Below are 13,108 nucleotides of genomic sequence, written 5' to 3'. Positions count from 1 at the left end.
TTTTACAGTATTGCAAACAAAATACCAATTTAAAGAGAGTGTGTTCAGCTTACAACAACTAATACTTTTTAAAAAAATTGCATTTAAACAGAGTACTTAAAAAATTTATATCAGTGACGTGTCCATCATACAGAAGATGTTTTTAATTCTCTATTTGCATGCTGGCAATGGGTATGGAAGTTTTCTTGTAAAAAATCTCTCATAGGATTTGAAATCTACCCCTAATTCAGCATGTGCTTCAATCTCATGCATAAGACTACTCATCTGCTTAATCTGAAATGCATGGAAAAGTGTTTTGCTGGAGAAGTATTCAAACTATTAATATCTCTGAAATATGCAGTTTTTCTTTGTCTTATAGTAACATTTTATCATGTCAATATTATTGGTTTGCCACTGTGTACAGAAGGCTGAATATATAGACAGGTTTGCAGCCCCTCACTGTTGTATGTCTGAATAGAGGACCATTTTTAATACTTGGGGCTTTAATGCTTATCTTGAAACTTTTGTGATAAGCAGGGATCCTGGTTTCCTCTGGTAAAAAAATCCCAATTTTCATTTTTAAAAAATTAACTCAAATCTACATTTTTCCATGATTAAAATGAAACACCACTATATATATATATATATATAGAGAGAGAAATAGATAGATATATCGATATCTAGATAGATAGTTAGATATTCATGATTTTTCATTTTAATCATGGGAAAATGTGGATTTGGTGTTACTTTTTTCAATCCAAAAATTGATGATTTTTTTTTTATCAAAGAATAAAAAAATGATAAGTATAGCATCATCCAGTATATAAGAGGCTACCTTCATGATACTATACATACCTTCATCTATATAGTACATGGTTGAAACATTCAGTGCTACCATTTAAGTCTGTCTTTTGATTTTTAAAGTAATTGTTCTAACGCCTAACTCCAAGGTAGGGTTTTTGGCTGTGAATCTCAGTTAGAGCTAGCTATCTTCGTGCAGCCCAGAGAAAGTCACTAAGGGTCAGATCCTATTTCCCCTTTATGCACCTACTGCATACCCATTGGTATGTAAGCAGCTGAAGAACTGAAGTTAGACACTAACACAATTTTGGATTTCTCCCTCACCCATTGTTCCAGAATGGGATCGCCTTACACTCTTATTCAAAATAAAACAGGGAAGAAGGGTCATTCTGCCTGATAACCTAACACAGGTCACTTGTCTAGGGAGCAGTAGAACTGAGTTCTAGGTCCTTCTTACATAAAAAGGGTTTCAACTTACATCTCTTGCTTTTAGGAAAGTGCTTCAACAACCAGGCTACATTTAGAAAATGTTCTGAGCACTGTTCAAACTTCTCCCGAAAGCTGGCCCACCACAAAAATATAGCACCTACCCTATTAGAAGTGGTCCAGGCTGGAACCACAGCGCCCTGTGTTCCAGCTTACTCAGCCATAGACCCTCTCTAGGCTGCACTCCGCACCAGTTTCAAGAGAAGAGCTCCCCATTAATTTACACTCTGCCCAAATCACAATTCACAACAACCAACCAACAAAAACCCCTTCTCATTCTGAGCTCATGGGCCTACTGTAGGGTCCATTCACCAATACTTCACTGTTAGTGCAATAACTTAGCTGGCCAAACCAAAAGTGGTTAAGCCATCAGCCTTCAAATTTAAATATCTATACAGAAGGTAGGCTCACTAATACACATGTATCTGTTGCATTAATTAGTAGTTACTATTCAGACTACTTATTAAGTCTGTGTTCCATTTATTCAAGTTAGCCTAGTCCAACATAGCCTGTGTCTGTTAGTTAGAGAACTTTGCTAGGACACAGGAATTACAGGTTTAAGCTCTCTCTAGGTACAGCTGGCTTAGGCCTCCTAACCACTGGGCTAAAAAGAAGGTAGGTCACCCTTCTCTTCTGAGAAGCCCACCTCCTCTGTTTAACACTTGGCAGTTGTTATTCTTCTCAAACTATTATTTTGAAAGTCTATCAACAAACTTTCAATTTTATTCTCTCATGGGGAGCTGCCAGGCCTGAGTGCAGCTTACTGAGGAAACAGGCTCTTCTGATTTCCAAATTGCATGGAAGTGCCAAAAACTGGAGCTATGAGGCTATGTACTTAGCACCTAGACATAAGGCTAGACACAAGACTTAAGGCCAGGAAACCTGGTTTTCATCATCCAGATCACTAATGAAAATGTTGAACAGCACTGGCCTCAGAACTGAGCCCTGAGAGACTCCACTGCACACATCTTTCCAGGTTGACACTGACCCATCCACCACCACCCTCTAAGTATGACCCCTGAGTCGGTTTGCTACCCATTCTACCGTATAATACCGGAAAATCCCCTCAGTTTATTAGTAAGGATGGTATGGGATACCATGTCAAAAGCCTTCTTGAAGTCCAGCTAGATAACACCTTGACTCCTACATCTAAACACCTGGTGGCCTTGTCATAAAAAGAAATTAAATTAGTCAGGCAGGACTATAGTCAGGCAGGACCTGCCTGCTATAAACCCATGTTGGTTACACCTCTGCATCTCGTTAGCCAGTGGGCTCCCACAGATGTGTTCCTTGATAATTTTTTCAAGGATTTTTCAAGGATTTTCCCAGGGATTGAGGTACAGCTGACTGGTCTATAGTTTCCCAGATCCTCCTTCCTCCCCTTCTTAAAGACTGGGGTGACATTGGCCCTCTTCCAATCCTCCAGGACCTGACCCGAGCACCATGAGTGCTCATATATCCTTGCTAGTGGTTCAGCTCTGATACTCATTAATTCCTTCATTACCCATGGGTGGAGTCCCTCCAGTCCTGGTGATTTGAACACATGCAGTCCTGTGAGCCACCTAACTGGCGTCTTCTGCTAAGTTTGCTGCTTGCCCCATTCTTCACTAGGTTGGCTGTGCAGTAAAGTAAGGTTCTTGAGGCCTCTTGTCCTACCATTCCCCTCACACCTACATGAGGCCAGGAATTAATATGGCTCCTAATGGGCCTGATTCTAAAAATGCTTAAATCCCACTACTGAAACTAAGATCAGAATCCATCTCTAAATGTCCCTGAATAGCTTAGTACAGAAGCTACACATTATTATTATTACTAGGTAAATTATTATTAATTTACACATTAATAATAATATAAAATACACATTCCTAACATTTAGCACTATTTTAGGACTTATATCTATTATAGTGTTCTACTAACAGTCACCACTGTAGTATTACAGAATTTGCATATGTAACCTTGACAAGATTTATAAAGTTAAACAGTGTAGAAACGGCTATCATTTGTATTTGATATTACAATATCATTGACATCTTTATTAACCAAATATAATGTCATCAGTAGAGGAATATTATGGACTGTAATTGTTGCAAATACACTTCAAAAAAGCTTCATGGTATAGTCTACTTATTACAAGTATTAACTGGATTCCTGTGAGATAAGGACTTCCTAAGCAGTCCCAGGGAACAGATTGCATGTGCTTCTTTGGTGGGGGTTATATAGGAAAAGAGGAAAGCACCCCTGCTGCTTCATTATTTTTGGTGCAGCTGAATAGGCTGTGCATGCCTCAGTCCTAGTTTTATAGAAGTAATCATATTGAGAACACCTGGGGTGACATGTAATTACAGCATGATTGTGTAGAAAAATGTGGGTCTATTCAAACTTCTCAGGGGCACTAGACAGCTGGTTCCTTTTAATTCTTGCAATGGCTTGCGTTTCATAACAGCTGGAGATGTGCTTTTCTATGCAGCATGGTTTGATGGATTGATCATGTAGCAGGTGATCAGCAACTTCTAAACACTAAGCTAAACCATGTCACTAACTTGCTGGTCTTTGAGCAAATTACACTGATCGCTAACACATTTTAGACAAGTAAAGTGGGACCTAGGTGGAATTTAGATGCTTATATGAAAGTATGTGATCATGTTGCCTAACCCTAGAAGTATTCACACTCCTTACTTATGTCACTTTTTTAACTTCAAGTGCTTTAGGTGCTTTAAAATTGTGGTTTGCATTCCCAAAAGCTCCTCACTTCACTTCACTTCTGCCAGTGATAAACTGCTCAATGCACAGCTCACTCTTAAGGCCAATCTGTATCTAGGAACTTGGCATTCTTCTACCTAAGAATCCAGAGGTTCTTTTCGAAGGCCTAAAATGCATCAATGGGATTGGAGTGCTTGGAAAATGAAATGGTGGGTGCCTTTTATTTTTTAATAGTATTGCTGTACCTGCATTGGCTCAGTAAAGATACAAACAGGAAGAGTTGTTTTGTAATGTTTTTAACTGGGCCAACTTTATGGTTGGGAGAGATGTTAAAAACAGCTTCTGGGTCTTTCCTTAAGTCTGGGAAAGAATCAGATACAGCCTAAGATAAATAACTGGTTAAACAATGACTTTTGCTTAAGTATTATACAAATGAAAATGCTCACTTAGTGAAAAGAAGGCTGTAAAGCTGTAAAGCAAAGAGATGTTATCAGAAGTAACTATAGCCCAAGTAAAGAGCAGTGTTAATAGATATACAGAATAATTTTTCAAAATGTAAAATTTTATAAAATATGTCCATTCATGACTGGGAATTTATCATATTCATTTAGGATGTTTTCTTTAACCTATGAGTATTTCAAATGTATTTTGGACAGAAATCAGGGAGTTTTTGTAAATTCTGGGCTAGACTTGATGCAATGGGTCTGCCAACTGTTTTTCCTTTTATGATTTTTGGTTTTATATTAGAAGCTAAGAGTTGTTCTCAGCCATTGCTTGTATTCAGGAAAGGCTTTATACATTTGACATTCAACTCCCAGAGAAATCTTTTTTTTTCTGTGCCATCAGGTGTATACATGTATTTGTATAAATGTGTATACTGAATGATGATAGTGTTTGCAAAGAATGAGTGATTAGAACAGCCAAATTAAATTATAAATGCCTTCCTTTCTCTTTTTATGAAATCAGACCATTGTTTCCCATCAGTTTTTTGAGACTTCCACTTAAAAGTTTTGCATTTATGCCCCTGATTACAAAGATGATATTTTTGCTTGATGTTTTAATGACTGTCTTCTCAAGGTAATCATAAAACTTATCAATCATGTTGACATCTGCTGCTCTAATATATGTACACCTGTATGATCAAGATACAAATCTCCTTCAATCAAAGGCAGATTATAATATCCAATCACCAGTTGGGTTATATCCAAGTGTATACCTTTAATATTGCTTGGAGTACAAAAAACATATTTCCAATTTCTTCAATCCTGAGTAACAAAGAATCCACAACCATCATCATGAAACAACACCTACCATTCTATTGCAGTGAGCATAATTCCCATTTCTCTTGCCTTTTTCCTATTTTTGGTCACAATGCTGGCTTTCCTGCATATGTGTTCTTTACATTTCATGTTCCTGCTCTGATTATAATTTTGTAAATGTTTTTCTTATTCTTCTCCTTAGTGCAAGCATTACATAATATATTGATTTTGTGGGCAAGTTTAAGTTAAGGCACCTTTTCATATGTAAATCAGTGCCTTAATGTTAAGTATGGATTCATAGACATTAGGGGCTAGAAAGAAATTTGTGAGGTCATTATGTCCAGCCCCCCTGCCATAGGCAGGAAGGAGTTTTTTCTTATGTCCAGTCTAAATCAGCCATCTGGAAGTTTGTGGCCATTAGACCTTGTTATCCCTTGGGGAGCCCTGGTGAACAACTCATTCTCCCAGGTCCTGATGTACCCCACCCCCTTATAAACTTAGGATGCTACCAAGTCCTCCCATGCTTCTCTTTTCCAGGCTAAAGAGGCCCATGTCCCTCAGCCTCTTCTTATAAATGACTTGCTCTCTTGGTGTTTGATCATGACGGTGGCTCTCCTTTGAACTCTCTCAAGCTTAACCACTTCCCTTCGGAAATGGGGGGGCCCAAAACTGGATGCAATACTCTAGCTGTTGACTCACTAAGGCTGAGTAGAGCAGGAGGATTATGTCCCTGGTTTTGCTTGAGATGCATTGGTGGATGCATGCCAGAGTTTGGTTTGGTTTGCTGGCTATGGCATTTCATTGGTAGCTCACGTTCATCTTGTGGTCAATCAAGACCCCCAAGTTTCTTTTGGTCATAGTGTTAGTGAGTGTAGCACTGCCAAGCCTATAAGTATGATGCTGGTTCTTCCCCCCAAGGTGGAGCATTTACCCTGAACTTCCCTGCATTAAATGCCATCAAGTTTTGGCCCGCCTGCCTTGTGAGGCTGTCTAGGTCAGCCTGTATCCCCAGCCTATCCTACAGTGTGACTGTCTTTCCTCATAGTCCAGTGTCATCTGCACACTTTGCCAGTCCACATCTGATGCCTGAATCCAGATAATTTATGAAGATGTTGAAGAGTACTGGCCTGAGCATTGAGCCCTGAGGGACACCACTGGTTACCTTGTGCCAAGTTGATTTGCTCCCATCAACTAATACTGTTTGTGTCCAACCCCGGAAGCAGTTCCCCAGCCATCAGACCATGAGATGGTTGAGGCTGCCGTTCTCCAGCTTAGTCATGAAGACATCATGAGAGACCAAGTCAAAGGTCTTCTTGAAATCCATATATATGACATCAACCTCATCTCCCGTGTCCAGGCAATGCATCACCTGGTCATAGAAGGAGATGAAGTTGGCTGTTTTCAAGTTCTCCAGTACCTCTTCCAAGCACCACGAGTTCTCAAATATCTTCACCAGAGAGTGTGCTATGATGTCCACCAGCTTCTTCAAGACTTTCTGGTGTATTCTGTCTGGGGCTGCAGACTTTTGGATATGGAGCCTCTCAACGTGTTCCCTTACTTGATCTTGTCAGGGTAAACCGAATAGAATGAATAGGGCCCCAAGGTCACGGTGGGCCAGGGTGGCAATCAGATACAGACAGGTGGGATTATTGGCATAGAGTCAGGAGATATGGACCCGGAGCAGACTGAAATGAAGATGGATTTATTTAACTTACGCTTTAGGCGTAGGCAGCGATGTCTTCAGTTACAGTTACAACAACAGAGAACAACGAAGGGGTCTGTTGGCCCACGAGGTTCAGTCCGAAGACCTAGTCCCAGGGCTGGTCAACAGCTCATTAAATGGGGAATACAAACAATAAAACGAAAACTGTAACTCGATGTATACGGTGAGTCGCGTGACACCAGTCCCGCAGGACAACGGTGAGAAGCGGTGATGTCGGAAGCCGAAGTCAAAATCAGGTGAGTCGAGCCGAGATTGCAAACAAAGTCCAGAAGGGTGATCCAAAATCGTAGCCGATAAGTCAGTGCCAAGGTAAGTCAGAAGCCAAGTGAGCGGAGTCAAAGCCGTAAGCAATACAAAATGCCAAGCGAAGGAGGTGAAGGAGGAGATCTATAGGCCCTAAAGCCTGACTGAGAGACAGTCCCTGCAGCAGCAGCCTCTGTCCTCAGCTAACATGATCTCCCCCTGAGGGAGGGGTTCACTGAACTTTTATATGAATTTGGTAGCCAATCAGAACCCTCTCCGCAGAGAAATTTCTAGTCAAATTACCTCATGTCAGGTTCTGACTGAGCATGCTCTCAGTCAGAAGCTGACACAATCTAAGCATGCGTCTGTGGGGAAAGTAGGTCAACAATGATTGACAGGTCCGCAGGTCACCTGGGGGCAAGGGCTGGGTGAGCCTTGGAACTTTCCACTCACAGAGTCAAACCGCGTATGTCAGTTTAACTTCTTCTGTGTTGGCAGCATATACTCAAAATTTTGCTCTGACAGATCTATGTCAATTGTAGGCCCACCCCTGGATGTTTTGCATCCTATCTGACAGGGTCAACTGTTGGAATGGGTAGAAGACTGATACAAAGTAATTGTTTAGGAGATTGGCCTTTTCCTGAGTGTCAGACATCAGCTGCCCCATTTGATTTAGCAGGGGTCCAATGTTGCTTTTGTTTTTCCTCTGACTTCCCACATACCTGAAGTATGTTTTTTTGTAAATGATTAATTGTATTACATTCTTTGGTAACCAAACATAGCCTGATAATTGATTTACAGTACCATATAGAGGGAAGAAATAAATCAACTCAGCTTCATAATATGATTAAACTACAGCTGTAATGAGTACAGTTGAACTTAACCACTGTCTCAAGTGCTTAATGAAAACCAGGTCAAGTAGTTCTCCTTTCAAAATAATTGGAAGAGTAAAAAGATTATGTTTGCATGCAAGCTCTCCTTAGTAGTACAAAACAATGGAGAACAATGAAAAACTCTGATACAAATCTTATTTTACCTTTATCTGCCTAAGTGATACTTATAAAGTAGTAATTACAGTTTTTGGCACTGATCCAGAGTGTAGATTCTGTTTTTGCCTTCTTTCCTTTTGAGCACACACAGAAAACTACTCTTGCCTTAGGGTTGGCTTGGGGTAAACTTTGGCGTGGGATAGAATTATTTGGTTCTAAGTGTAATAAGAACTTCAGTTACAGAGGAACTATGGCAGTGTGACTTGGGGTGGCTACAGGTTACTTTTAAACTATTATAAAGACTATTAAAATGGGAATGTTCACTCCTTAAAGGGTGTTAACCCATGATAAGTACCCTCTACACATTTTAAAGTTATGCTAATTCAGGTGAAGACTCTCTTTGATGCATTTTGTTAGACCCCAATGTCATGCAGCACCCAGCGACTAGGGAGAGGATGATTCAATTGCTCATGGATCCTGTTACTTATTAGGAAGAGCAAGTAGGGAGCAAACACCAGCACACATTGCTCACAACAGCTTTATTCAGAATGGAGACAGCTTTGGGCGAGGTCCCTCACAGACACCCAGTCTATGAACACAGGGAGCAGCACTGAACAATAGTTCTTTTCACATTGTATACACCTTGATTCATACATATTAACATTTGTTCCACCTCTGTTCCTCCTTCTGTTCCACCCATTTTTCTTCCCATCTCAAGCTCCTCCTTGGTTTACTGTTTACTTCATTAGCATGGAATTGCCTATGTATTTCATTCATTTACATGTCTCTCTGCTAAGAGTGCATGCTTATGTAAGACCATGAACTCAAGCCTTACATTTCATGTAATCACTGTTTTTTCCTGGTTTCTTGCTGACTCCTTCATCTCCAAGGTCTTGCTTCTGCTTTATCTCCTGACAATAGCTGGTGGGCTGCATCTTGTTCTTTTTACATTGTGGGCTCTAACACTATGATTTTGTTAGAAAACTGCTTACCTAAGCATTTTCAAGATTAGTCTTAATACATCTTTCTTCCTTGTGACCAGTACCTTTGCTGAGGCACAGAAAAAAAGGCTTTATTCCAGCTGCAGATCCAATGCTCCCTGAAGATACAAATTATTGTCACCCTAACACATTTTACCCAGATAATTCCAGGGTATTGTTAGTCTGCTCCGAGATATAAAATACTCTATTTTCATTCCTTCATCACCCCATCCCTTCCTGCTCCTCTGCTCCATGAGAAAATTTTCAACTTTCTTGAATTCATTTATCTTTATTCCTCCCCTCCCACTTTAATTTCAGGATTTTTCTCCCAAGACTTTTCCAGTTTCACATGGGGCTCAGGCTGGCTCCTGCTGGGTGCAGAATGAGGGTAACCATAGCCCCCTGGAAGCCTGTGTGATTTTTCTACCTTTGAGCTACATGCTAACCTCCTCTCCTCTTTCCCATCCTAGAAGAGAGGTAGAATTCTGGTTCATGGCACAGCTCCACTTGCCACCCCCTCTAGTGGCAAGTCACAGTTCTGCAAGTCCAGGATGCCAGTAATTTGTGACTGTTCTGAAACTATTCAGAGTTAATTACTCAGAGTTAATGGGTTCCTATAGAGATGTGGGGAGCCTGCTCCAACATGCTGGAAATCCAACACATCAGAGCAGACTCGATTAATTGAGTCTGCTGGAGCACAGAAGTTGATGCTGTCTGGCAGCCTTCTATATTAGCATCCCCACACATGCCTACACTGAATTTTTATTTTTTATACTTCAGGAAGTTACACAGATATACCATAGAATCTCAAAATAGAATCTAAAAGCTGCATATGTTCAAAACCTGAACTTAGCTACGTAAGTACCACGTAGATGTGTAAAGGTGAAATAGGATTTCACCCTATGTGTCTGCAAATTAAGAAAGTAAAAGTTTCCTTTTGGATGTAAAAAATGCACACGTTCTCTAAGTCAATGCAAACCTTCATCTGTCATGCCCAATCAAAACTTGTTCTCAAATAATTTTCTATTGGGCATCAAAGGTAACAGCCCCTGATACCATTAATAGGAATTTGAGTAGGACTTTGTCGCAGCAGTTCTTCCAAAAATTCTTTTCCGTATCACGAAAATGAGCCAGTCCAACACACATCAACATAATACATCAATATGTATTAAAGAAAATACTTTTGGGTTTAACCTTCATTTGACAAGTTTCAGGGTGAAATGATTTCTCCAGCAAGTTCTAAATCTTTGACAATTGTGGTTTATAATCCTTTGTAATGGGAACACTGATAGCATTAGCAATAAAGACATGACTTGTGCCACTGTGGTATTAATCTAAGCATTATGAAGTTAATTTTACCTGCACATTTTTCAGTGATAGTTTCAATTATGTTTCACCCTGCTTTTGATATTTTTTTTTCCATGTTAGAGAAATCAGCTAGTCTGTTTACAATAGTTGATGTGTCTTTTCTGATACGTCTTTAATTTGAAGGAAATGTTTATTTTTATTTGATAAAAGTATGCTTATTTTCTTAGCTTTTCAGCATTCTTTAAAAAAAAAAATTCACATATCTGAGATATCTGTCTTAATAAGAAATATCCAACCTTTTTTGTTAAGGTACCTGAAGGTCCACTGGCATCTTGAAATATAGTCAATTAAAAATATGGCAAGAAGTGACTTCCTTCCATTTGGCCCCTGAGTATCTTTTCTAATTATATCTTCCCCCAGCCTAATCCCTACAGTTCTCTTCCATGTTCCACCTGAACAAAAAGGGAAATTGACCCATTGACTAAACACATGAAATTGTGAAATGGAATATATATGAATTTCAGTTAAATTCTTAAAATAAGCCACTTGAAAAACTAGAGAAAAGTATTTTTCATAGTCTTGTTGATCTTTCAACTAGTAAATTTTGGATGTAATTTATTTATTTTTATTCATGACATCCCTTCACATTGATGAAAAGTGTTGAACTATGTCTCTACTATTCAACGTCTTTAATATTTACCACATAGTGGGTGCATCTGTACATGCTACTAATGTGCTGTAAAGTTACTGAACAGTATAATACTGTACAGTGAGCTTTCCCTGCCATAGCCTCTATGGGTGCAACCAGATGAGCATGCCCATGCCTGTTGTGGCACCTTAAAGCAGTTTGAGATGCTGCAAGAGGCAAGCTGAGACAACAAAAAAAAATGTTCCCTATGCTGCAGGCTCTAAATTTGATACTGGGAAATGCTGCTATGACAACAAACCGTGCTGGAAAAAATTAGTGCAGACTGGGAAAAAGTGGTGCAGGCTGAAGCAATTAAAGTCTGGGTCCTCCAGAGAAATGCTTTGGCACCTAACCAGAGCACCTCTGCAGCTGTCCTGTGCCCTGCTTCCCCAGCACACTGTGACAGCTTGCTGGGGCAAATAGGAATGGGCAAGGCTGCAGCAGTGGATTGGACCCAAGCACTATCCCAGGTAAGCTGGGATGTGGGAGTGGAGGGACTGCATGAGTGGGGGTTAGGGAGACTGTGGGGTGCGGGGGGATGCTTATGAAGGGTGGGTCCCCACCTGTCCCCCCACACAGTCCATAGACCTATGTGCAGGCCCCAGGCCCCCCTGCATAGCCCTCCTGCATGGCCAACAGCTCCCCCACATGGTACACAGCCCCCCCATAGTCCACAACTCCCCCTCATAGCTTACAGCCCTCTCAAATGGCCCACAGCTCCCCCCACATGGCCCACAGTTCCCCCACACCATCCACAGACTCCCCCACATCTGCAGCACCAGTGGGGCACACACAGGCAGGACCCAGCCCAGCCTGAGGGCATGTGGTTTCTGTATGTAGTGCTGGAAGCCCTGGGTGGCAGAAGGGGCTGGCCTGGTTCTGTCCAAGGGTCCACGAGCTGGCCTGGGCCAGTGCCATGTGTGTGTGCAGGGAGGCAGGCTGTGGGTCATGTGGGAGAGCAGAAGGAGAACCTAACATTCCTGAGAAGTCCTCCCCACCCCTACAATCCTCCTGAACCTCACACAGCCCCCCACCCACAAATTCCCCACCCCCAAACCACCCCCACAAACCCTTCACCCACCAAGGCCTCCCATAAACCCCACACCCATCCCACATACCTTTTCCCCAACAAACCCCACATCCCCCCACACATCTCACATCCTGAATGACCAGCTGCCAGATAGAACAGGACCTGCTGATGGGAGCTGCAGTTGCAGGGGTAACTGCCACACTGAAGCTCTTTCTTGTGCCCACACAGGGACATGGGGCCTTGAGCTGTGAACATTCCTGGTCTCAAAAACCTCTTGGAAGGTGTGATGGACTGGGGACAGGGGTGGAGGTGGCAGCAAGGATGTGTGTGTGTGTGTGAGAGAGAGAGATGGTCAGGAGTGGGAGTGCTTTGGGTAGGAGAGTTCACCAAAGCCTGGCTTAGAGCCCACTTGCCCCCCTAGATCATTCTATGTAGGGGAGGCCAGCCTGGAAGGGAAGCGGCTAACAAAGCCCAGTCCCTGAAACCCAGTTAAGGGCTTCCCAGGAGCAGCATGGAGATCACTGGGGCCTGAGCATAAGAACAGTAAGGGCTGGCACTTCTCAGAGCCACAAAGCAGTGGGTGGAACAACTGCAGTTGGACTTGTGTCCTGTTGTGGGGATGGAGCTGTTGCCAGGAGGAAGTTAGTGGGAGCATGTAGGGGCAATGGATGGGGGATGTGGGTTGAGAGTGAGGGGCAAAGGTAGGGGCAGGGCACTGGCATATCAGTGCTGCACAATGGTCCACATCCTGGTGAGTGAAGGGGACATGGGCAGCTCTGATTTTTCTATGATTAAAAAAACAAAAAGAAACACCAAAATGTCTAGATATTTAGAATTGATTTAATTATGATACTGCACTGGTAGGCTTCCAAATTTCTTTATACTTGTAAATATATAAATAAAACATTCACGAACTATATAG

This window comes from Crocodylus siamensis, chromosome 1 (assembly GCF_052110815.1).
Source record: "Crocodylus siamensis isolate JL-2025a chromosome 1, ASM5211081v1, whole genome shotgun sequence".
In the NCBI taxonomy this organism is placed as follows: Eukaryota; Metazoa; Chordata; order Crocodylia; family Crocodylidae; genus Crocodylus; species Crocodylus siamensis.
The sequence above is the reverse complement of the archived record's forward strand: the minus strand, read 5'-3'. Positions refer to the sequence as shown.